This window comes from Simochromis diagramma, unplaced genomic scaffold, assembly GCF_900408965.1.
Source record: "Simochromis diagramma unplaced genomic scaffold, fSimDia1.1 OVJJ01000216.1, whole genome shotgun sequence".
NCBI classification, from domain to species: Eukaryota; Metazoa; Chordata; class Actinopteri; order Cichliformes; family Cichlidae; genus Simochromis; species Simochromis diagramma.
In genome coordinates, this window is record NW_024386883.1 from 11487612 (window position 1) to 11512693 (window position 25082).

At 38.9% G+C, this 25082-nt stretch overlaps 1 protein-coding gene across 3 annotated transcripts in view; it reads right to left on the reverse strand.

Annotated features, from left to right (window-relative positions):
* fstl4 (follistatin-like 4) overlaps positions 1-25082 on the reverse strand; it is a 206657-nt gene that overhangs the window by 129296 nt on the left and 52279 nt on the right. The gene's annotated exons all lie outside the window — the stretch shown is intronic.

A 25082-nucleotide genomic window follows, 5' to 3' on the forward strand; every position in this document is an offset into this window, starting at 1 on the left:
GAAAATAACTGGTGGAGTAATCAGTAATAAGCATATTCGATATTGGCAGTTAAGCACAGCCCACAGGTAGGTGCAGCCTAACCTGACATTACTTTGACTACTTCTTTATCATAATCAAGTATTGGGAATCAAACTAAGTCGCGGCTTGGGGGCGTGCCAGGTAACTACCCCGATGGGAGCGTGAGGGGGATGGAGAGAGTGAAGACAGACTCAGTATCCAGTTTACTAATTGTTCTGCGTGTCTCGGCAAAGCATCTGTGGGAAATGCAAAATATCCCAGCTCCCCTGCGACCTTGCTGTTCATGTCAAGGTCGGGGACGATTACAAGATCGTTTGTATTCTCCAAGCATGAGAGATTAAATGCTTAGCAACAAACATCCAGTGGCTGTTATCCACTGGCGCTGGTTCTTCCTTCTTCATCTTCCCCTAGCTCTCTCCCCTTCCGTCCTCTTTCTTCTTTTCCCATTTTGTTCAGAGAACATAGTACATGAACAGCTGCCGCTCAAACAACAGAAACAATAGTGCCCAAAAGTTACATTTACAATACGCAAGCTGTCTGACATTTAGCTAATTCGTAGCACTCGCATTCATCCTCACCATAAGTTCTTTTGTCTCACTCTCTTTTGGACCACGCTGGTTGCAATTGTGGCTTGCTTAAGAGGCTAAAAATGTCATTTGATAATCCTTCCTGTTTAAGCCGCTGGCACAGTACATATAAATGGCTCTTACAAGACGAAGCTTTTTTATGGTGCCAAGACAATACCATGCTGACCATACTGCTTCAAGCCTTTCTATCCTGTCACTGCAGTTTTTTGTTGATTATTCTTCATCTTCCTTCCCCCCCCTCTCTATTTCACTGCATGTGTATGTGTCTCTGTCTTTGTTTCCTCACTTTCTCTTTGTCAATATCTTTCTAAACTGGGCCTCAGAGAAACTGAAACCAGACATTGTCCACTATAATTACAGATTTCCTGTGCATGTTTTACGAGAAGCACTGCTGATAATTACATAGGAACATAAGGGACTGGGATGCGGTGGTAAGACTATTTTGGCTTATCTCCCTGACATTTTATGATAATCCAACATAAGTTTCCTCCTTTATTCCCCTTTTATGCAAGCCTAAGTGGATGAGAGCATAACTGGAAGCACAGCATGACTGACTGCCTTTTCATTTGTCGGGAAAAGCTACAATCTTGTCAGTCTCAGCCCTTACTGAATCATTTTGAAAAAGCTATTGGTAATTTGAATCCACAGTGAGGCATATAATGTGTGTGCAGAGCGCACTAGCATAAAGAACACAGCGAGTGCGCGCGCGCGCACACACACACACACACACACACACACACACACACACACACACACACACACACACACACGTACACGTACACACAGAAAGAGAAAGTCAGAACATGTCACTTCACTCTGGAAGCAAAGTACTTATGTCTAAGCCCTCGCTCTATTTAGCGACTAAAATATGCCTCAATTTATTTATACCTGAGGCTAGACTCTCAAGCTCTTTAAATTCCTTTAACATTTAAAGGCAATCACAATAAACTTTATTTTGTATTTAATCCAGCTCCACAGAGGCTAGTTTGTTGTTTTTTGATACTTTCTCCTTGGAGAGACAGAGGGACACTGTAAGAGCTTCTTAGCAATTAGACTAGAAGAATATTTGCCCTGCTGATGTGGGACTCACTGCCTGCAGCACTACAATGTCATAAACCACCTTGATCCATGGAAATCTGCTGCAGTCACAAACCCATACAGACACAAAGAGTTTTCTCTTTTTTCCCTGCCAGCAGACAGGTTCCGTTTTGTGATCGAGCCACTAAAGTGCCGCCGTCTTTTTAATTCAAGTGTTACATGGGTGTAGCATACATGTGCATGTAAAGGGCATGTGGATGGAGCACTTGTTTATTTGAGTTGTGCCGTCCAGGAAATGTACAGTCACATCTGCTGATCCTACAGATCAATCTGTTTGCTCTGAAGCAGCTGTAGATAATTAAATATTGAGACGCGCCGTCAAACACTGTCTCCCCTGTTCTGCACAGTTGGACAAAGCTATTCTGACATGCACACCAAGCTGGAATATCAATGGACAGCAGCGGCCCTCGGTGTTAGGTGAGATACTCACAGATAAGCACAAACCTGTCAGTTTAACTTCACTGTACCAAAAATGATGTTTTCTTATTTTAGTACAGAAAGTAGAATGCAAACAAGCAGAGGGAAATTTTGTTTAGATTACATGGATATTCAAGGCGCATCTTTTGTTGCCTTCCCTCCCCATTAAGCTCTAAATTTGTCCTTTGGCCTAGCGGTAATACTACACTTGACAAGAGGACTGATTCATCCAGCTTCCACATCAGACTCCATAAAATTCTACAAGATCACAAATCTTATGGCAAAACAGAAATGAAATAAAAAAAAAATAGACTGTCAAAAGGTTAAAAACAACCTATTTTTAAGATGTGAAGTGTGTTTCCTGCGATTGGGTGTTGTCTTTACTGTCCCACCTTCAGTATTGATAATTTTAAATACCAGACACAGCACGTGAAAAACCAACCACAGACACAGACTGAGAATCTCAGCTGAAGCATCTCCCAGAACTGTGTCTGAAAAGTGTAGTTTTTGAACAGGTTCTTGTGCATTAACTGAAAATAAATTTTGCCTCCACTCTGCACAGCCACACAAGCCTGGGGTTGAGATCTGGTCGGTCAGCCAGTGAAATTTGTCCCCTCAGATATGTTGGCTACTCGTCCGTCTTTAGCCTGTGGCAGTAACACAGTGTAGATGAGGTTGATCAACAGTTTCATTTAAACCTCGTGGTGTTTTTATCAGAACAAAAACTGTTTCATATCAAAAGGAGACATCAACAAACAATGAGGTCAAGAAAAAATATATATAAATAAATACACTGAAAATCAAATAAATAAACAGAATAACAAGGACAAATGTCTAAAAAGAATAATTAATCTAAATGACCACTGTCTGCTTTAAGTAATCCATATTGTATTATTATGTCTTATTTATTTATAATAAGCATAAAGTCATCCAGGAACAAAACTGTTCATGACACCAAATGTCAGCAACAGCACTTTGATGCCTCAATATTCAGGCTGGATTTAAATATTGCCCCCAAAAATCAGCAGCAAGAGAGCATCCAAAATTAGACTAAGCCCCATTTTCCCAAACATGTTTTGAGAAAACAGCCTTTAATAGCACAGAAATTAACAGACTTGCTCTCAGGTAATGATATAACATGTTAATCATCTCGTCAGACAATCAGGACTAAATCTCGATAAAACTCTAACAAATGCTGACATTAAACAGTAACAACTATGTAAATTCAAATTATTGATGTGCCTATGTGCAGTTTCAAGACAGATTATTAACAATAATTATTGCTGTAGTTTGTAAACAATATGGCAGATATTTTTAATCTAACTGCAAATGTCTAAATCTTGAGACATATTTTTAGATATAGTTTGTTTTACTACAAGAATGACATTACATGGTTGCAACAAGCGACTGACTTCAGTATGGATTAATCTTTTGACATTTTATTTCATATTGTCTCGCTTCATATAACTAAAAGTTCAAATAACCCAGTTTCAATTCACATGCGACAAGCTAATTAAAGGATCAAGCCTTCCTGTCTAGGCTGAATATCAGCTTTTGCTTCTCTATCTTTCTCACAGAGAAGAAGAATAGACAAAGGACAAATTTGCCCTAGTGATGGGAATCGTTTAAATCTATGTTGTTATTAATGTTGTAATTCCATTTCACGTTAGGCAAACATGGATCATTTTCATGGTAATCCTTCTAATAGCTGTTGAGATAATTCAGAAAGGACCAAAGACTGACACAGACTGAAAAACCCTCATGTCTGAGACTGACAATGAAACAACTGCAGTAAAAACCTCTAATCGAAGTAACTTTAGATAATAATTACAGTTAATTTACACTCACTGTCAAAGCCATTGTTCTCTATTAAATGCTACAAATCTTCCATTACCTCCATGACCTCTTTCTAAATGGCAGGTTAGTCATTACCTTGGCGATCTCTACATTTGAAAGAGAGGTATGGCACTTGAACTTAAATGTTACACAGCAACAAAATGAGGCTTAAATGCATGTATCCACCTCCCAAACGCAAAGACAGCATCACCATATGAACACAAAGAAAACTAGAGGCTACAATTATGACTAATGTGCCAGTTAAACAATATCATGTGGTTGCTATTTAAGTGCTAAAACTATAAATCTAAATCTATGAAGCTAGAAGTGGACGTTCATTAAAAGGCTTCTTTAAAGACCGGTTCCAACAAACGTAAGCATAAAGACCTTTTCCAACAAACTTTTAAGAGGAGTTAACAACCCTCAGCATAAATCAAATCTGCTATCCATGATGCAGCGCACAGCAGCCTGCTTTAAACTGCAGTTACATAAAAGTAGAGGCTAAGAGTTATAGGCTTTTCCGTGTTCATAAACTTGTATCAGGAAACTTTGATAGCATATTTTTTTACAAGGTCATCCAAGATGTTTGTGAAGGTTCTCAGTCATCCACGTCATCGTAGTCTAAAACTCTCAAAAGACTCTCCACCTTTTGACCTTAGAACTGAAGAAGTTTCTTGGATGAGAGGTGAAACGTCTTCAAGCAACTCAAAGAAGTCCAGACGCTTTTCTTTCCAAGCTCCTTAGACAAGGTCATCCAAGATTAAAAAATGAACCCTGAATACATCTGTGGCATCCCAAAACACTAATGGAGGAGAAACTTCCCGTGATTGCTGAAGAGGCATGGCTGATGATGAAACTAAAGGACGCAGTGATTAAGGGTGCTTACTTATCACACCCTGACTCAGTGTTTCTCTTGTTCGCCCCCTATTTTTAGTTTATTTTTAGAGATTGCTGCAAGATTTAAAACTAATTACGCAAAAAGATGTTCTGGTCAATTCTCCTGAGGTCGCTTATGATATGCTGGGAGACATGTAAGTAGCTTCTTTAGTCATAGACAGTATATAAAAGATGACCATAACCGGAGGGGTGGAAAACTGAAACGAGCCTAGATATGTCTTAAACCTGTGTTTTGTTTTTTTTCCAGCAGGGGGCAGTTCCATTGACTGCAGAAAATGGGACTGACTCTCACTTAATTTAATACCTAATTAATCACTTTTCTAATTAGCCAGTTATTACAGTTAAAAAAAAATGATGGTCCTAATTAGAGTAACACTGAATAATGCATGGTATACTTTAGGACGTGGCTACCGTGTGATTGACAAGTTGCTATCTTGTGGAGAGTGTGGACATCCTCCTCTGCCGAATGACATTTCTTTTTGGAAAATTGAAATATACTACATGTATAAGGTGGCTAAGCATATAGAAGACATTTCTACAGTGACAACATAGATGAGAAACTGCTGGTGGGCTATTACTTCAGCAGTACAGGACTACATTTCTTGTATTTGAGCTTGTTTATACCACTGGGAGAAAAAAGTTATTATGTCACAATTTTGAGTTATTTTCAGCTAGTGACACAAGGATTTCATCATTTCTAAAAAAACAGCAGCTGATGCTGATGCTACCAGAAATTACATACCTTCACAGAGTTTAATGATTAGCAGTGCTAACTTTAAATTTCAAGTTATTTTCTCGAAATTTGGAGATTTTCTTCCTGTTAAAAGGGAGTTTTTCCTTCCCACTCTCTATATTATTTTAGGGTCTTTACTTTACAATAGAGAGCACTTTCAGGCAACTGTTGATATTAATTGAATTAAAAAAAACAAAAACAACAACAACATTTTTTTTCAGTGATGGAAATAAGCTCCAATAATTGTCTGTCTCTCATATTAGTAGACTACAGAGGTATGTTTCAGGGAAATAAAGCAAAGTGATATTATAATTGAGTGATATGTTTTTATGACAGACAATAACAGCACAGGGAGCAGGCTGACTTGCTCTCGACAGACAAGTATATTCAATGTGATCCTGGGAGGAAATGTCACAAGACTTGTGTGGCTAGTTCAGCTGATAGGTCTTTATTGATCTTGTAATTCCCGTGTACGTGCACCTGCTCCATTAAGGACCTCAGATCTCTTGAAAGAGAGACCTTCAAGAGCCAGGCGCCTGCTGCTGCTTGTACATGATCCTCAACATATCAGGTAGTTGAGAAATATTTTTCTTTTTTAGATATTTGTGGGTAGTTTTGGGGGGCAGGTGAAAAAATTACCCATTTGAGTGACAATTTTCTTGCATTCTTATGCAGCTGATGTTAAAACTTGATTAGCTTTTCTGCTCTTCTGTCTGAAACTTTTTTTTTTCCTTTTACTCCTGGATAATTCATGGGTTTTTTTTTTGTATTCATTGAGCCATTTTCAGCATCACAGTGGGGGCTGAAGCCACAGTTTCCACACATACTCTTAAACAAATTCATCAAACAGCGCATATATAATAAAATAGCCAGTTTTCAACTAAGGCCGGCACATGTTTTGTCTGGGAGAAATGGATAGTGACTACCCACAGTGCATGAAAATGAATGCAGAAAAATAAACACAAAGTAACTGACAAATGCGTAAGGACATAAATAGCTAGTGAGCCATGTGAGAGAATGTCTTACAGCACAGGAAAACTACTGTGAGACCAGAGTGAGCAGGAATTCACGCTAGGTAGCCGTCAATCTCATTGTCACATTCGTTATGGTATGGCAGGTATCTCTTTCCCACCCTGTGGGCTGCCTTCCCACGGGATATAAAAAACTTTTATGAGTGAGGAAAGGCTTTTTTGTGAAGGGATAAATTTCTGATGCACCGACTGGCCATCCCTTAATAATTAATTCTAAAGATATCTAGAAAATACCAATTAGAATGATTGTTTGGGATATCAATTTATTTTAATTCATATATTCAGCGTCACTACAGTTCTACATACTGGGTTATAAATGCTAATTACACTTAAAATGAGAACGACTATTTCTTTTTCCAATTCTACTGACAAATATTGCCCTGTCGTAATGAAATGCCTTAACTGAATTCAGAACCTCATTAAATTATGTGTTAGGTTGTATGTAAAAATCTGGCTTTGCATCCATATTCATATAGTTTTAAAAATTCACACAGCAGCAATCTACATTGAATACAAACTAGCCGAGTGTCACGCTTTGTTCATGAAAACAACTGACAACAACTACTACCTGCACACCATCTGTTCCAACATCCCGAGGGCTGATATAAGGATATGTGAGTGTTTTACATGTCTGCATGTGTCTGTTGTTAAAAAAAAAAAGTACACCAAAAGGTCCAAAGAGTTCTCATTGATTGATCTGAGACTCAGTGAAGCAGATTCACACAGTCTGCTATATTATTTACAGCAGCACTCCCACTGCTGCACCTACAACTACAGCAATATAGGTCTTGCGCATCAGTCCTTTTCAGCTGCCACACTTATATTTCCACATTAATGCCAACATGGCCAAGGATGAAATAAGCTCTCAAATGTAGGTTTTTTTTCTGCAGTAGGTCTGAGCAGGCATGTAAGTGTGGGGAGAATAATCTCAGTCTTCTAGTAAAAAAAAGGCAGAGTTTGTGTGCCAGCACATGTACACGTATGTGTGAAATTTGCTGTGCCCTCCATTGTATTTAAATATATTTTCCATTATTAAAAATACAGTTAGTCATAGCTGTATAGCTTTCCCATGTACACTCCATCCTTTTATCATCAGCAGCATCTTAATCCCTTTGATCCATCTTCAGCCTCATCTCACTCTCACCTCTCAGCATTTATCTCTCTATTTATACATCTCTCTACAATAAATACTGTATTTTCTGCTGACACCACACCTGCACCTCCCTCACTGCAGGGCTCCGGGAGCACAGAGACCCAGCACCCACGACGGCTTTGCTCCTATAGCCAAGATGACTAATAACCCCTGCGGGGCAAGAGGCTGCAAAGTTGAGGCACAAAGGTGCACCGTGTGTTGGGCTTTCCCTGCTTAATGCTCTTTTTATACAGTGACACTGTTGTCATTAAATCCACTGTGTTGAAGGTAGAACATTTCTGGCCAGAGCAAGATTCTTAACGAAGAACAATGAAATATCAGCGGGCTGGGCTTATAAAGAATTCATTCTTTTTATTCGGTGTTATAAAGCACTGCAGCATAGTTCAGTAGATAATTCAGTTGAGCATTAAAGATGTACTAATGAGGTTTGTAATTACCGTCTTTAAATTTGGTATTTCACCCTGGCTTTCCACAGGTAAAAAGGCATAAAAGCACATTGCAAAGAAGTAATTTATTGCAAAATTCTTTAAAGTGTAAAAGGGAAAAAAGAAGTAGGTGAGGTGGTTAGGGCATCTTACTAGGATGCCGACTTTGTTCAATCTAGTGAAGGGTTTCAGGCATGTCCTGCAGGGAGACCCCAGGGCAGCCCTAGGACACACTGGATATGGCTCAGTGTCCCTTGAAAGAGGTAGCTAGGGGGGCGTGACTGAGTCTCAGCTTGCTGCTTAGACTACTATCCCTGTGACCCAGACCTGAATAAGTGACAGAGGAAGGAAGGAAGGAAGGAAGGAAGGAAGGAAGGAAGGAAGGAAGGATGGATGGATGTTAAACATGGCTTTCGTTTAAGACCACATCAAACAAAAACTCAAATTCTAACCAACAATGTACCAACAATAATATCTGATGTTTACAGTTACATACTGTATATCTCTTTAAAGAAAGTATTTGCCAAAGCAACTTATATAGAGCGTGTAGTTTATAATACAAATCCTGTGCCCTATTGTGCATTTACAGTCTATGTGGGATGGAAGTAATATAAAAGTAATATATTTGTGTTGATTATACTGAAGAAAAGAGCCAGGGCGACAGATCTATTTTTAACAGAATATTTCTGAAAACAATTCAAAGCACAGAGGAATAAAATGAGTGACATTGTGGGTACATAGATGATGCTTGGAGATTAAAACTATTATTGTTTTAAGCATACGGGACAGAACTGTTTCACCAAAGGCTCCAGTCTGGCCCCTGGGTGGCTTTGCTTATGTTGAAATTGTAGTGAAGTCATTAATAATTATACTTTTTTAATAAAAGTCAGTGATATTCCTGCAAGCATTACTGCACAGCAGTAGAAATGTATCAGCATTCAAAAGCATTTCTAGATTTCAAGTTATTTGAGTCATAAATAAGTTAAATACTAATAATGCAAAATTTCAGTATTCTTATTAGTGGATCTATGAAGGCACAGCATGTAAAATTATTGTACCTCTGTAGATCCACTGCAGTGGATACATATTGAAACATACTGATGAAACTGCCATATTTTGTGATTGAGACATCTCATTCATTTGTAAGCATTTCAATAGCATTTCAATCACTTCAGAAGGTACTTCAAATTCTTTGAATTTGAAGTAGTACGCAGCAGCTTTACTTATGTGACCCTTAACAAGATCGAAGCATTTCAAATGCAACTCAACTGTAGAAGTGCCAACTAAAATATTTTTCACATGAACATTGGGCTGGGAAATTACGCTGTTTATTTGTGTATATATTAAAAAAAGCATCTTAAGAAATGATACAAAATATAATACGTACAAGAGAATACAAAGGATATAGATAAAACCATGTGTTGTTTATATGCGCTGGACGTGTGACATTTTTTGTCAGTTTGCTTTGCCAGCTCCTCTGCGTGACACACGGAGAAGGATTCGCTTCTCACATTTCTTTCCTTTTTCCCCAGACAAAAGCCATGTGTTTCAAACCAGGGACCTTTCACATGTGATTCAAATGCGATAACCACTACGCTACAGAAACTGTGCAATGCACAACCAGCATTTGAATAAAATTAATCTTATCAAGGGGACTTTGGCTTGGCATACAAGAAAGACTCAAAAGGGCTACACTATTATTACAAATCACCGAGCGTCCCCCAGGTAATGAAAGTCCTGCTTGACAGGAGCTTTCTCTTCACGTTATCTCAAGCTCTGCACTTAAATATGGCTACAGATGGAGTGCAGGATATACGCATGTAGAATCAGTGTAAAACATATGTGCAGGTACAGATCCAATATGTTCTCTATTGACTTTCTCAAGCCTTTTTATTTACATAAATAGAATAAAAAAATTATTTTCAGCTAACACTAGCAACTGGCTCCGGTGTTTCTTTTTCATTTATTTCCAAATGTGTTTCTCGCTCAAACGCACAAAAAAGTTTAAGTGTATATCGCTGAGGCTGGGGATACAGTTGTACTTCTGACAACAAGATTGTAATGCAATGAAGAAATTGCAGTTTACATCAAAGTTACCATAGTGCAGATGCAGCTGGAGTGCACTGACGAGTAAAGGCAACATAATAAAAATGACAAGAGGAAACTAGTGGCTGGGAAGCGTGGCAGGCTTTCCCACACATTTACAGAGGCAGCATTAATCTGATGTTAATGGTATTGGGCTGTAGTTACAATATACCTGACAGCATATGAACAAGCAGGGCTTGCTTGTTTGCAGTTACCTTGCAAGTGTAATTCGTTGAAAATATGTTTACTGAATTGACACAATGAACATTCAATTACCTGCAGCTTTACACTCTTAAACACTCTCCAAGAATGTGTTGTGATTGCATTGTGTATACACTAATATGATACGTATGTATGAATGTTTAACTGTCAGAGAGAGAGATCCATTTGCTTTGCAAGAATTTATTCAACTAGTCATATATATATTACATATGTGTGTGTATATATATATATATATATATGTAACTTAATTAAATCTTGTTAGATTATAAAAGAGCTCACAGAGAAGGTTTCTTCAAATGTGAATAAAACAGAAATCACAGAGATGTGCTTTTGTAGTTGCAACAATGAAGTTGATACACAAACGGAGAAGAATGAGAACGAGAAGAGAGGGAGAGATACAGAAGTTGGAAGATGCTAAAGACAAACCTACAAGACTAAAATCGAGGAATCAACATAAAGATAAAAGCCTTTCCAAATGCTCGGGGGATCTGTAACGGTATACGGGCTTTAAAGTCTCACTATGAAACATAAAATATGGTTTAAAAAGTGCACTGCAACGTCGGAGTGGAAAGCTAAAGTTTTAAAAGCAGAGCTCTCAAAGCCTTTCGACAGTAAGGGCCATGTGAGGGCACTTGCTTCTGCCAACTGAGTCATGGTGTTTGTTATGGAACAAACTCACTTTATAAAAGCAGCTCTTGCTGGGCAAGTAGATTAAAGGTAAATTACCACCAAAAGCTAAAAAGCAGAAGAAAAAAAGCCAAGTATGTCAAAAAGCCATTCACTTAAAGTAAAACTATGAAACAGCATTTGCGAAGTAACAAAAAAAAAGTCCAATAATAATGTGAGAATTGTGGAAAGTGAAGAACACAGAGAACTACAAAGAAATGTATCTATATTCTTTTATAAAGTGAAGGTGGGTGTGAAGGTGCCCACTGCCTCAAACAAAGATGCAAGGAGTAGAGATAGTGAAGGTAGATACGTTGAAATACCTCAAATACATCCAAAGCAACTGAAAGTGCGTGAAAAAGAGAGTGCAGGCAGATTGGAGTGGGTGGAGTGTCAGGCGTGATGTGTGACTGAAGTATAGTAGCAAGAGTGAAAGGGAGGGTTTACAAGATGGTAGCGAGACCTGCTATGATGTATAGCGTGGATATGGTGACACTAGCAAAAAGACAGGCAGTGAAGCCGGCGGTGGCGGAAATGAAAATACGTTTTCATCGGGGTGACCAGGATGGACAGCATCTGAAATGACTACATCAGAGAGACAGCTCAGGTTGAGTGGTTTGAAACCAAAGTTAGAGAGGCAAGGCTGAAAGAGTTGGACATATGCAGGATAGACAGTGTTTATGCTGGACAAAGGATGCTGAATATGGAAATGCCAGGCAGGAGACAAAGAGGAAGACCTCAGGGTAGATTCATAGTAGTGAAGGAGGACGTACAGTAATGGGGATAGGGAGATGGAAGCGGGTGATCGGCTGTGGTGACCCCTATAAGGAGCAGCTAAAAGCTAGATTTTTTTTTTTCTAGAGCCACATATGAGGATATTCGTTTAAAATTTCAGTAGAAGAGTAGCAGTATAATGTCCTCGTAAGTGGATATCAGGCCCTTGTAGAGCAAAATTGATTACTTTAGAATAAATAACCCAAAATGTGATGTCCACATATGTGGACGCCAGGTCCTAGGAGGTTAAACAAATTGTGGAGTTTAGGATAACCTAACATGTATAATTTCTTGTATGGTGTTCATTCACCTTCAGTTCTTTGAACAGATCTGGATGCCAGTCTTTTAGGTGCTTTGCTAAATTGGAAGCATTTCCTCCTGTGGTTTGAAAAGCACGATAGCATCTTTTGTGTACAGCCTTTTGTGAATCGGTTATCACCTGACATGTACTGCCTTTCTTATCAGGGCTGAGCTATCGCAACAGCTACACGAGCTGCCATCTTCTTCCTTTGTGCCATGTGTAATGTTTTCTGTGCTTGTGTGGACTCTTCTTCTTTTCTTCTTCTTCAGCATGTAAGGATAGACTAGAACATTTTTAACATTGGAATATATAAACAATGAAATGGATTTCAAAGCATAAATGTATCATGTGAATGTTTTATATTATATAAATATACAGTAATTAGAGCCAGTTGGACATTTTTGGATGTTTTCCATTTGTTAAAAAAATAATGTAATTGATTTTTTTTCAGAGAATTTTGAGAACTATTATGCCATTAGAGTCTAAACATTAAAATGTGCGATTACAGTGATATTCACAGGTGATGTTTTTGAGGAGTGCATTCGCATTCATGACCACCAGTAACCTCAGTAAACACCTGCTGAAATAACTGCTGAGCCATGCAGGTAAAAACAGAACCACAGACGGAACAGACCAGAATTAGAAGTATTGAATAATACATCAACACTTATTCCCTCTTATACAACTGACAGGTCTAATGTTTAAATGATGGTTTGCCTCAAGGTACCCAAGAGGCATCATGGAGAAAACAGTCTGATTTCCCCCCCTATTTGGGATTGAATCAAGAGGGAATAAAAAATATATGTAAGAAAAAAAGCAAAGGACAAGTCTGGCACTCAGATGAATAAACAGAAAAAAAGCAAGAACACGAATCTAATGAATAAATAAAAGAAAACAAAAAGAAATTGGCATCTAAAATAGGTCCAAGCACTGCCCAGAGAGAGACGTTCAGTGGGCAATGTCATCAGTGCTGCTGTCGGGTTTGCTCTGTGGTCAGAAGAGCTGGTGTGGTAGTGACAGCTGGCTGTCATCACTCCAAAATGGAAGGGAGACAGCAGGACAGGAGAACAAAAAAAAGGAGCAGTGAACAAAGAAGGTGAGCCGGGAGGTGGGAGGAGAGCAAGGGCCAGAGAAAGAGTACGCTGAGAAATGGAAAGGAAAAAAAAGGGAAAACGGTTGATTACCGAGAGATGTAAAGTGACTCCTTGACTCATTGATTTGGACCAGTTACCTGCAACTTGAATCAACTTAGCTTCATATTCTCAGCAGACCTTTTTACTTCTTTCTAAATTAAAATATGTGATGTATGCTTTGGTTATTACTGTTCCTAATTTAGGAATTAATACTTTGTTCCATTATGAGTTCACTTGGTTATCTCAAAACTTGACAGAATTTAATCAAATTAACTTTTGCAGGTGCAGATCAGATCAGAACATGGTCTGATATGGTATTTTACACGCAATCTTAATTTTCTCATCATTACTGGACTGGAATTTAAAAGAAGAATAATATTTTTTTTATCCACCTTTCACAAACTGCTTGACAGCTCATTGCTTTAGTTATTATTATGTATTAATTTTACTTCTTAACTACACATCTTTGCCACAAGCTGTACCTACATGAATTATGAACCCTAGAAAAAAAATATTATGGTGCGGCAAATCTCCATTACGAGTTAGCGCGGATCGCACCGTGCGTGGGGCTGCACGGCATCAATGCGTAGCTCGTTAATGCATCAGCCCCACACATGGGCAGATCTCTCTAACTGAGATGCGCCGTGTTAATGCGGTTATGGCGTTAACGTCATTTTAACGAGATTAACGCTGACAGCACTAATATATATTTATAAGGAACAATTGGTTCAGCAGTATCACAATGGTCTCTCGTTCCAGATACTTTACTGTAAACTTTATTTGACAACAGCATTCTGGCATATACATATAACTGAGAAGAAGTAAATTGGGTGGAGCAAAATGATGAGGACAGAGAGAGAAGACATATTTTTGGAACAATCTGCAGCGCAGATAAAAGATAATGAAAAGTGGAAGGAAACCGGAGAAGAGTGAGGCTGAGGTGAATTACAAATCATTAAATAGACCCAAAAGTTGAGAGCAGGAGGAAGGAAAGATAATGCAAGAGGGTGACAGACATGAGCAGGCGAGGTGTGAAGGTGGGAGGAACAGAGGAGAGGGCGAAGTAAACACGGAGAAAGCATAGCGAGAGCTGAGGAAATCGGAAAAGGAGAAAGCGGCGTGGGGGAGGGGTGGCTGGAGGGCAGCTGGTAAAATGAATGGAGTCCAAGCATCTGAGGGACCACCACTGAGCGGTCAGCGTGTGTTTCTGTGTGAGATTTATGAGGCACAATGCGGTGACAAAAAGAAACAGCGAGTGGGGACAGCAGAATTAAGAGTAAGAGAGACAGAAATTTTGAAAAGGAAGAGAGGTGGATCTAGACCAGTGTGTACAGGATTAGTGATTTAGTGCTTGTTGGAGCTGCCAGCGTGTTTACACGAGGCCACAAATATGTCTCTAGCCTGGAGATGTGGATATTCGGTTCCAAGTTGCATTTAGATTTAGATGTTAAATTTGAAACAGAGAACACCGTTAGAACAAGAAGAACGCTCCCTGTCACTTGTTCTTAGTAAGAATGCTGTAGGCATTGTTTGTGCCGATTTAAACATCTGCTCTCAAGAGTGGAACTGAGTTCATGCATTGTGCACTATAAAATTAAAAATATAGCAGTTGTTTTCAGTTGTGCTTGTGCCGAATTGTGCACACAACATAATTAAAACCAGTTCCCTAATATTATCTAGGTCCCCTTCTGTCTGCCAAAGCAAATCTAACTTGTTGGTACATGAACATGAGCACTGGTTGTGGGACACTAGCAGTAGATCCTTTGGGTCCCGGTGGTTGCTGGAAGGAGCTTCCATGAACCAGACGTGTTGTGGCTTGTCGCTCAGCTGGATTGGGATCTGAAGTATTAAGGAGCTGGGTGATTGTCCTGCGCTTGATATCCCTCAACCGCCCTCAAATTGGTTAGTACTGAAGTAGCACTTACATGATTGCCAAGACCCAAGGTTTTCTCACCAGAGCACTGAAATTTAACAAGATGATCAGTGTTTCTCACTTTAACTATCACCGGCTTAAAATGGTCTGACTGCACAGTGTGTGTCAAGTTCACCACAAGATGAACAAAGTAGCCCTGAAAGTTTACATCTGAAATAATTATAAAACCAAATGTCCTTAACTCGTGCTTTGTTATTCTTTGGAGACCAAAATTAGAATGAACACAGTTTAAAAAAATTAAATAAATAAAACCCGGTGCTTGCTGGTGAGTTCACAGAGAGGCCAAGATGGGAACACTCAGCTTCAATCAGATCACAATCCATAATAGATGGCCATGTAAATATCTTATGAGGAGAGCAATGGAGAAAATGACTCGTACGCAGGAACACACACATGCACACACGCACACACAGAAAAACGCAAGTTCAGACAGAAGAACCACAAAGACATCCTGTACAGTCATGCAAAAAGTGTAATAGAGTGTATTTATTTAAAATTCATGCACAATCTTAATGGATCTTTTGTGCGAATGCTTTCTTGTTTGTGCTGTTGTCTGAGTGCATGCATAACACAAATTGGGCAGTAAAAGACCTGTGTATGCTTCTGAATGTGAATTTCCACTTAAAAAATTCACATATAACAAATGTTACTCGGCTGATACTTCAGTATTAAAAAGTACAAGGCAAGAAAAAGCAAATATTTTTGCAATAAAGCTGGAACTTAACAGAATGTTAGCACAAATAGATGAATTCACAAATGTACGCCCACACAAATACTCTCATTAATCTCTCAAGTCAACAAATCATTCCTTCATACTTGACAAAACAGTGATTCTAAAAATAAAAACGCACCTACTGGAAACCTCAAATGAAGCATCGAGGTAAAATCCAAAGTGGTAAAGATGCTATATGTCAAATTCAGTTAAAAAAAAAAAAAGTATATTTAAATTAATGCTTTGTATCAGCTAAAGTGGCAATAAAATAAGCAATTGCACAGGAAAAACAAAGATGCTCTTGTAAGGATGTCTTATGGCTTAAACAAAAGTTTCATGCAGTTGGGAATCATCTGATCAGTTCGACTTCATGCTTGCATCTTTGCATTTGGTTGGGTTCTAATCTGTCCCTCTATTTATCCTCTCGATTGTGTCCTTTTTCTACATTTTTCTGAAACACATGAGCTGAAGACTTTCTCATCACTACCGAAAGATCTCAAGAACTAATTTTTTGTTAAAATTACTGAAATAATTTATTTGGAATCCTAGTACTATGTAATGTGGAGGTCTAACTGCTTTTGAGAGTGTGCTCCAGACCGTCTGGGTTGGTGATGATATTATGAGGGCAGATGCAGTGTTAAGCCCAACGCTGCCCCACAGGGGAGCACTAAAAGCCAACCCTGACCCTGTTGGTTATCAATAATTCAGTAGAAATCAGGGTTAGAATAAGTGCAGCGCCAAACGACGCATCATTTCTACAACATGCAGAGGAGACAACAGTCTCCGCAATCATAAAGTTTGCATAAGGCCCGAGTCTCTCCGCTGGCTGTCTGGGAGGTTGGACATTAGCTCCATTACGCTGAAAAAAAGGATTGACGGGTGGAAAATCGGAAAGAAAGTGGTGGTGAGTCATCAACCATTCTAGGTCTCAACTGAGACCCAACTGGCATGGAGAAAAGCTGGACAGCTGGATGCTGCCATAGTGTATATAAGAAGCCATCAGCGATTGGCAGCCCAGCTGGGTGACTGGCCTACTGGGAATACAGTCAGCCATCATAGTATAGAGCCAAACTGGACAGATGAGTCTGAGAGTAATAAGTGTGTAAGAAGTGTACGAGGCCGATAAAGACTATGGTGAAGAATAAAAAGAAGGAAATCCTCTATATGTATGTGCTTTGAGTTCGCAGACCAACACAATCCACTACAAGGACTTTATTTACACCCAAGACATCTTCGACTCTACAAAACTGTCACCAGACAAATATTGAAACGCTAAATCATGTTTTCCAAATGAGTTTAAACAAAGAAAAAAACAACACTAGCACTTAACATGGTTTTCAGATTTGCTGAACCTGATTTCCATTAAAAAATGATGAGGGTTTAACCTCACTCTTTTAGTTTGTCTCATTTTTTGTGAAGAACACATAACGTATCTTTTCAGCGACTTTACACACATTCTGTCCCAGCTGCAATTACAGAGTGGGACACAGCAAATAAATAGCTTTGCCTTTGTGGCTGCTTATCGATTAAGATGGCAAAAATATTCACTGCTCAGAGAAACATACTGACTTTAGATGAGAGAGAAGATTTGGAAGATGATGAAAAGGAAGAATTTTCAGAATATGAGTCTTTCTTTCTTTATTTGATCGGACAGTGCAGACGGGAAGGTGGGAAGAGAGTACAGGGAAATGACACGGGAAAAAGTCTGGGACGGATTCAAATTCAGGCACAAAGTCACAGTATACAGGTATACGCCAACCGTATACGCAGCACATACAGTAAAACTCTCCCTTCACGTGTGGGGACAAATATAGACCCGCCTATATTTGTGCAAGGGGTGCTACACCGATACAGACAGTCATTCACACCTAAAGTCAGTTTAGAAATACCATTAAATTTAATGCAAATAACCTAGGACCTTCTTGCTGTGCTGCCCTGCATTTTTTCAACAGGGCTGAACAATACATGAATCTGTTCAGTTTCTAATGAAGTTTAGCGAAGTTTAACATCAATTCAATGAGAAACTACACACACACACACACACACACACACACACACACACACACACACACACACACACACTGGTGATGGCAAGCTAACAAATCTTCTTGTTGTGGTGATGGTATTTGGTACAGTGCTTATCTGTTCATTACAGCCAGCCTTCTTTGGTCTTGTCTGCATTAAAAAGAAAACATCAGTACTGGAAATGAAATACACCTTCAATAAGAGAAGACGTGTCATCTCTGTAACAAAAAAAAAAAAGGCATTTTTTTCTCTTAATAAGCCAAACTATATCACTTGTAATAAAGAATATGATTTTGCATGAGGACGTTTAAATCGAAGCAGATTTAAGTTCCCCATGTAGTGATTTGCATTAAGCAGGTGACTGAGATTTGCATTTTTATGGAGTTCCCATGGCCTTCTTTTGCCCTTAACTCCCTTTGAACAGACCAGGCAGGAGATAGGGATGTTAATTATGGACCACAAGGACCACAATGGGAATGATCTCAATGGTTTTATTGTGTTATCCCAGATAGGTTTTTAATTGAATTATGGAACATGATGGTGGGAACTGGAGTGGAGGGGAATGCTGAACACGGCTGTCCTTAAGAAAAAGGAAAAAAAAAAAAAATCTAATTTACCCAATCAGTTATATTAATGAAAAGTCCACTTTCTGTTCAGAACACTGCAATCTAGTCTGATTCATGTGCAGTTGGTTTCTCAGTGGGATACAATTGGGTTTCCAGTATTCAAGGTTATGAGTATTTCTTAGCATCATAATGCAATCTCAAATCATGAGCGAAATGCAGTCCAACTTTAGAAAGTGGCTCTAAAAAACAACATTATAAACAAACAAGAAAATATTCTATTAGCTTAACTTTAACTATTTAGTCATATTAAATAATGTTGCAAAAACTCAACATTGAGGGAACTTTTAGAAACCATTTACAACTGAAAGCAGTAGATGAATTTCCCTACTTGTGTTTCTTTCAATGCTTTCAGCTTAAGACGTCTTCTTTTTGGTGATCAAAGGATATCTGGGAAACGAAGTTTAACTGAAAGTCAGATGATATGAATTTTGGAATTCTCTTAAAAATCAAATATAAAGAAATAATAATAATAATAATAATAATAATAATAATAATAATAATGCTACAAATACTAACTTTATTTGTATAGCACTTCTTTCAAACACAGAGTTAAGAGTACATGTTAATACATTCAGACATTCATTCCAGCATACACACGTACATGCAAATGGTTATAAACTATGGCCAAAAATGAAGGAGAAAAGATTAAGGAAACCCTAACATATAAAAATTATTAACAATTAATTCACAGAGGAATGCTGCTCCTCAGTTTGGGTGCAAAAACTTCAAAAGCACGATGACCTATGGTTTTAAAATCAGAGCGAGGGAGTGTTACGAAACCCTGGTTGGCCGATCAGGGAAGCTGGCTCCATTGATAAGGCCTTGGACGCTCTACTATATAAGTAGGGGTCTGTTTATGTACAGCTTTATATGTTAACAGAATTTTAAAGTGGATGCTAAATTTCATTGGAAGCTAGTGAAGTGATACAAGGATAAGTGTAATATGTAACCGTCGGTTTTTGTTAGCAGCCTGCTGACAGTATACAATCTGCCCAAAAACATAGATGTAGCCAGATACACAGGCACTGATAAACAAAAGGAATGCAGAAACACACAGAAAGATAACAGGAGTCTCTGGGACAGGACTCTCAGAGGAGAGTAGAAGGGTTAAAGAAAATGGAAAACTGGAATAAACAAAACAATCTCATGACACGTTTAATAATGTCCTTTTTCTCTATTCCTCCCCTTCACTGTCTAGAGTCTCATTCGCAATTCATATGACCCTTTGCTATTATTTCTGCATCTTTACACAACGTCTCCTTTCTTGTCAACAAACAAACAAACAATTGTCACTGTTTTCCCCCATTCATTTTCCACCTTTCTATACTCCAACAAAAATGCACTGAAATGCACATGTGCATGCAAAAAGACTTTAATTATTTTCTCTCTCTTCATCATCACTTGACAACACTAGCAGCATGATAGAGAGATCACTCCTGGAGATGAGAAATGACTCAGTGCTTTAAATAAAATCAGCGACAAGATAATCAATTGAAATGCGGAGTTAAAAGAATGATAGCTGTTAATTGATTGTTACAGTTTTCATTTTAAAGCGGGTAGAGCTGACAATTAAAACAATCTACTGCAGCAAGACCAAAAGGAAAAATAGTTACTGTAATTTTGTTTTAACTTATCAGACCACAAGAACTTCAGAAAGGTGAGCAATATTGTTAATGTTATTATATCCTCTATGATGATAGAAGAAGAAGAAGAAGAAGAAGAAGAAGAAGGAGGAGGAAAATGTGTTGAACTATGTAAACATAAAAACAGTTTGTTCAGTATCATCCATCTTACTGTGGAGCTAAACTGAGCATAGATTTTTGGGGGATTATCCACAGTGGCAGCAGAAATCATGTTCAACTTCCAATTATATCATTATTTTTGTGATATGTCCCTTTAGTCTATGTATTTTTCAATCAATCAACAAATATGTTGTGCTAGCAGCTACTAGAAGCAGTCAATCTTCTGTCCGATCAGTTTAATCAGAATGAAACTGCTAATGGTGTGCACAGTTGACATGAAAATTCATTTACAGTTTCAAACCTCCAAAGCGGTACCTTTTTTTTAACATTTCAGTGTTTGCCATAAATATACTTTAGGTATATTAGAGCAGTGTTTCCCAATCACTGTATGTGCCGTGAGAAATGATCAGGTGTGCCATGGAAGATTATTTGGTTCAACCTGATTAGTACTCTAAGCGACCGGCGTGAGAAACGGGCAGAATATTTACATTCTCTTCCACTAGAGGGCAGTACAACTTCTTGCTCCATTTAAATCGGTTGCCAACTCCAAGTAAAACAGAAGAAGACAAAGAAGAAAACACACCGTCATTACGCAGTCATCGCAGTGCATTGCGAGAACGCAATGCATAATAGCAATAGATAAATATTTAAAAAAGAAAAAGTAGTCAATGTCACCTGGGTCCTGGAGAAAATTCTGACCCAGATGAAGGCCCTAGCATGAGTAGTGGTCAGAAGAAAGCAAAAATGGTATAATGGGGACAAACTGAGCCAATTCCACTATACCTGATGTGCAGGGAAAAAATTATATGCTTCTTGTAACGTTTTTGTTTGGTGGTATGCCAATTTTTCTTATGTGAAATATGTGCTGTGGCGCCAAAAGGTTGGGAAACAATGTATTAGAGAAGTTTTTTCCTGGGAGTTCTAAAGGTAGCAGGATCTGTGGTAGAGGTGCAGGACCATTTTCACTGTTCTACATTTGTAAAGCTAAGTGCACAGTAATGGCAATTCAAATGTTAAAAATGGCATCTTCTGAAGTCATATTAGTGACCAAAATGAAGACTTAAGCAAATGTCTTTATAGTATTTTCTTCAAGCTCACCTGTATGAGCTTGTAGGCTTACTTAAAAATACCTTGTCTTATTGAAACGGACATGAACAGTGACACCACTAATAAATAACACAGCTGCTTATTTATTGTGACTTTGCTCAGTGAGCTTGGAGGTAGCATCTGAACTCCCTGCACTAAACACCTGCGTCTTTGGTTTTTAGTTGGAACAAATTTTTCATGAATTATACACAGCCCAGCAGTCTCTTTAATGCAAGACTTTGTAAAACCCAAACTATTTCCATATCACTGCAGACTACCTTTTATCTCTCTTATTTCATCATCATCAGAAAGAAGTGTTTCATACTGATAGTGCTTGTGTTGTTTTAGACATAAAGCGATAAAGGAAGCGCAAGTATTGACTTTGTAATTTAAGCATATTTCATGTTGTTAAATTAATGAATTCAATAAATATCACCCACTCTGATGTAAGCCTGTGCTGTGGGACCACACAGGGAGCAGTTTGCTATACACAAAAGAAGCAGACCATAAACAGATCCATAGCTACTGTTTGCTCCTGTGTCATTCTCCTCAGCAAAGCTACACAACGTTATTGTAACACTGCAGAAAATTCATAAACTACACATGCATAATTACGCCTGTTTTATTTAAAGGAGCCCCTTGCAGATACATAAAATTATACTACCTAATTGCATCAAAACACCTACACATAAATCTTTCTCTGCAGCTTTATATTAACCTACAACGCCATGCACATGCAGGAACATATAACTGAACATGTTTGATTACTGAACATGGAGTGTACACACACACACACACACACACACACACACACACACACACACACACACACACACACACACACACACACACACACACACGTATGCTGATAACTCCTCTCTCCAACAGTATCATTTCTTTTGCTGACTGACTTGTTTCTTTGTGGTACAATGGTGCAGACATCCACAGAGAATAATTATGTGACTGCCAGCACTTCTGCACCTCATAATGGCTAATCTAAAGATCATTAGTAACAGTATACGCTTGACTTGTGTTATTTATTAAGCCATTCTGCTTCCTATTAAAAACTTTGGCTAGAATGTGATTGATGCAATAGGGCCTCCATGCATGCATGTGTCCAAGCAGGCTCGCTGTTAACTAATGCATGTGCGATTTCCACCAGTCAAGGATCTTACTCGCGGATGAAATTGCTTTAATGCTGAAGTCACCGGCTAATTACGAAACATCAAAATTGACTTTCAGTTGCAATAAGGTAAAAACAACTTTTCTTTGCCACGGTGGGGGCAGGTTCCTACAGCTGGCTGAACATGCTACCTTTTGGAAACATTAATCGCCCCTAAAAATGTTTAAATTGTGCCCTCTGTGCTACACGTTTCCATCACTAAATTTCTTCACCGACCTATTCCGTTCCACCTTTTGACAATCCCTTTAAAATGTTTCTGAAATATGTGCCAAAGAATTTTTAGTGTTGTGTGTAGTGTATCAAAGTAACTGGCAGGAATAGGAAGCCTTTCAAATATCACACTGTTATTCTCTGCAGTTGTAGCTATGTGACAAACATGACTGTTCCATTACTCATTATAGCACATGCTATGATTATTAAGACTTCATTGTTCTGTGAGAATTATGCGGAGCTGCCAAATGCTGATTTGAATAAAAGAGGTATGTTAAGTAGCATAAAAATAACAGATATTTGTGCTCTCGTTTCCCACTGCCAATTTAGCGTTGAGCATCGCCTAAACAAATGTAATTTATTCAGTGTCTTGTTCCAGGGAAATAACCAGTTTTATGTTGTCTAGTGTGTGACTCCAAGTCAAGTTGAACTAATTTAAAAATGATGGTATGTGGAGGAAATATATAAGGACAGCAGTGAAATGGCAGTGCTTCCTTAAAGAAAGTTTTATTTACCACTTATTAATTTGCATATTTATCTATACATTAGTAAGACAGAAGTCGATCAGAAAATTAGAAGATGGAGTGGACTGCAAAATATGCATTTTGTCTTTTTATTACTGATTAATATTATTAACATTAACACCTAATGTTAGTGATTGACACTACGTCTTATCAAAACTAACAGTGGACCTTCAAAAACTTCTGAAAAATAGCAAAGGTGAGGAACACAGATATTCTTTAAATTGCTTATAAGTGTACACCTTAAGAACAGTATTACCCAAAAATATCAACCAAAGAAGCTCATAAATGATCTTTTCAATGCAGTTTTTCTTCCTCTCCACCATGTGTTTTTCTTTCTGTAGAATACAACATTCTTGCCAGAGATATTTTAACAATATAATTATAGAGAAAGGGGGCAGCAAGAGAGAGCCTACAATAACAACAGCAGTTCTCAAAAAAGGTAAATGGCCAACCAAATCACCCTGACATTTCACGCTGATACTCTTTCCCTGATCCATAGAGCTGCCTACTGTATGAAAGCCAATGGAGATGGATAGGTCTGCTTGTCCCTGAACAATATAGGATGCAGTCAACCATACAACTAGTGATAAAAGTCGATGTTATCACCCTCAGGGCTTTTTCCCCTGGGTGAAGCTTTGCAGTGCTGCTGCCTTTTCACATCTAAGACCACCTCAATATGCTTTTGCACCTCATATACTATGTAAAAAAAAAAAAAAACAACAACCCTCTACCCATAAACTTTGTCTTGATGATGATGACAGGAGCAAAATGTCAAAGGGTGTTTGTCAATTTCTAAATGCCAGGTAAAGCAGTCCGTTCACCTACAACACCCCCCTCCTCACCCCACACAAAAGAGGATTTCACACCACCTCCTCCCACCACAACTCTTCATATTCATGAAGCAGATGTGAGGAAGCAGTTTAAGAACCTGAATGCTCGGAAAGCTCCCGGCCCAGACGGCGTGTCTCCTGCCACCCTCAGACACTGTGCAAACGAGCTGGCCCCAGTGTTCTCTGGCATTTTCAACTCCTCACTGCAGACATGTCATGTGCCTGCCTGCTTCAAGTCCTCTACCATAATCCCTGTCCCCAAGAAACCTAGGATCACTGGACTAAATGACTACAGACCCGTGGCTCTGACATCTGTGGTCATGAAGTCATTTGAGCGCCTAGTTCTCTCCCATCTCAAGACCCTCACGGCCCCCCTCCTGGACCCCCTGCAGTTTGCATATAGAGCCAACAGGTCTGTAGACGACGCCATCAACATGGCCCTACACTTCATCCTGCAGCATCTGGACTCCCCAGGAACCTACGCCAGGATCCTGTTTGTGGACTTCAGCTCTGCCTTCAACACCATCCTTCCAGACCATCTCCGAGGCAAGCTTTCCCAGATGAATGTGCCTGATCCCATCTGCCGGTGGATCACTGACTTCCTGACGGACAGGAAGCAGCATGTGAGGCTGGGAAAGAATGTCTCGGACTCCCGGACCATCAGCACCGGCTCCCCTCAGGGCTGTGTTCTTTCTCCTCTGCTCTTCTCCCTGTACACCAACTGCTGCACCTCCACCCACCAGTCTGTCAAGCTAATCAAGTTTGCAGATGACACCACCGTTATTGGGCTCATCTCGGACGGGGATGAGTCTGCCTACAGGAGGGAGGTTGAAC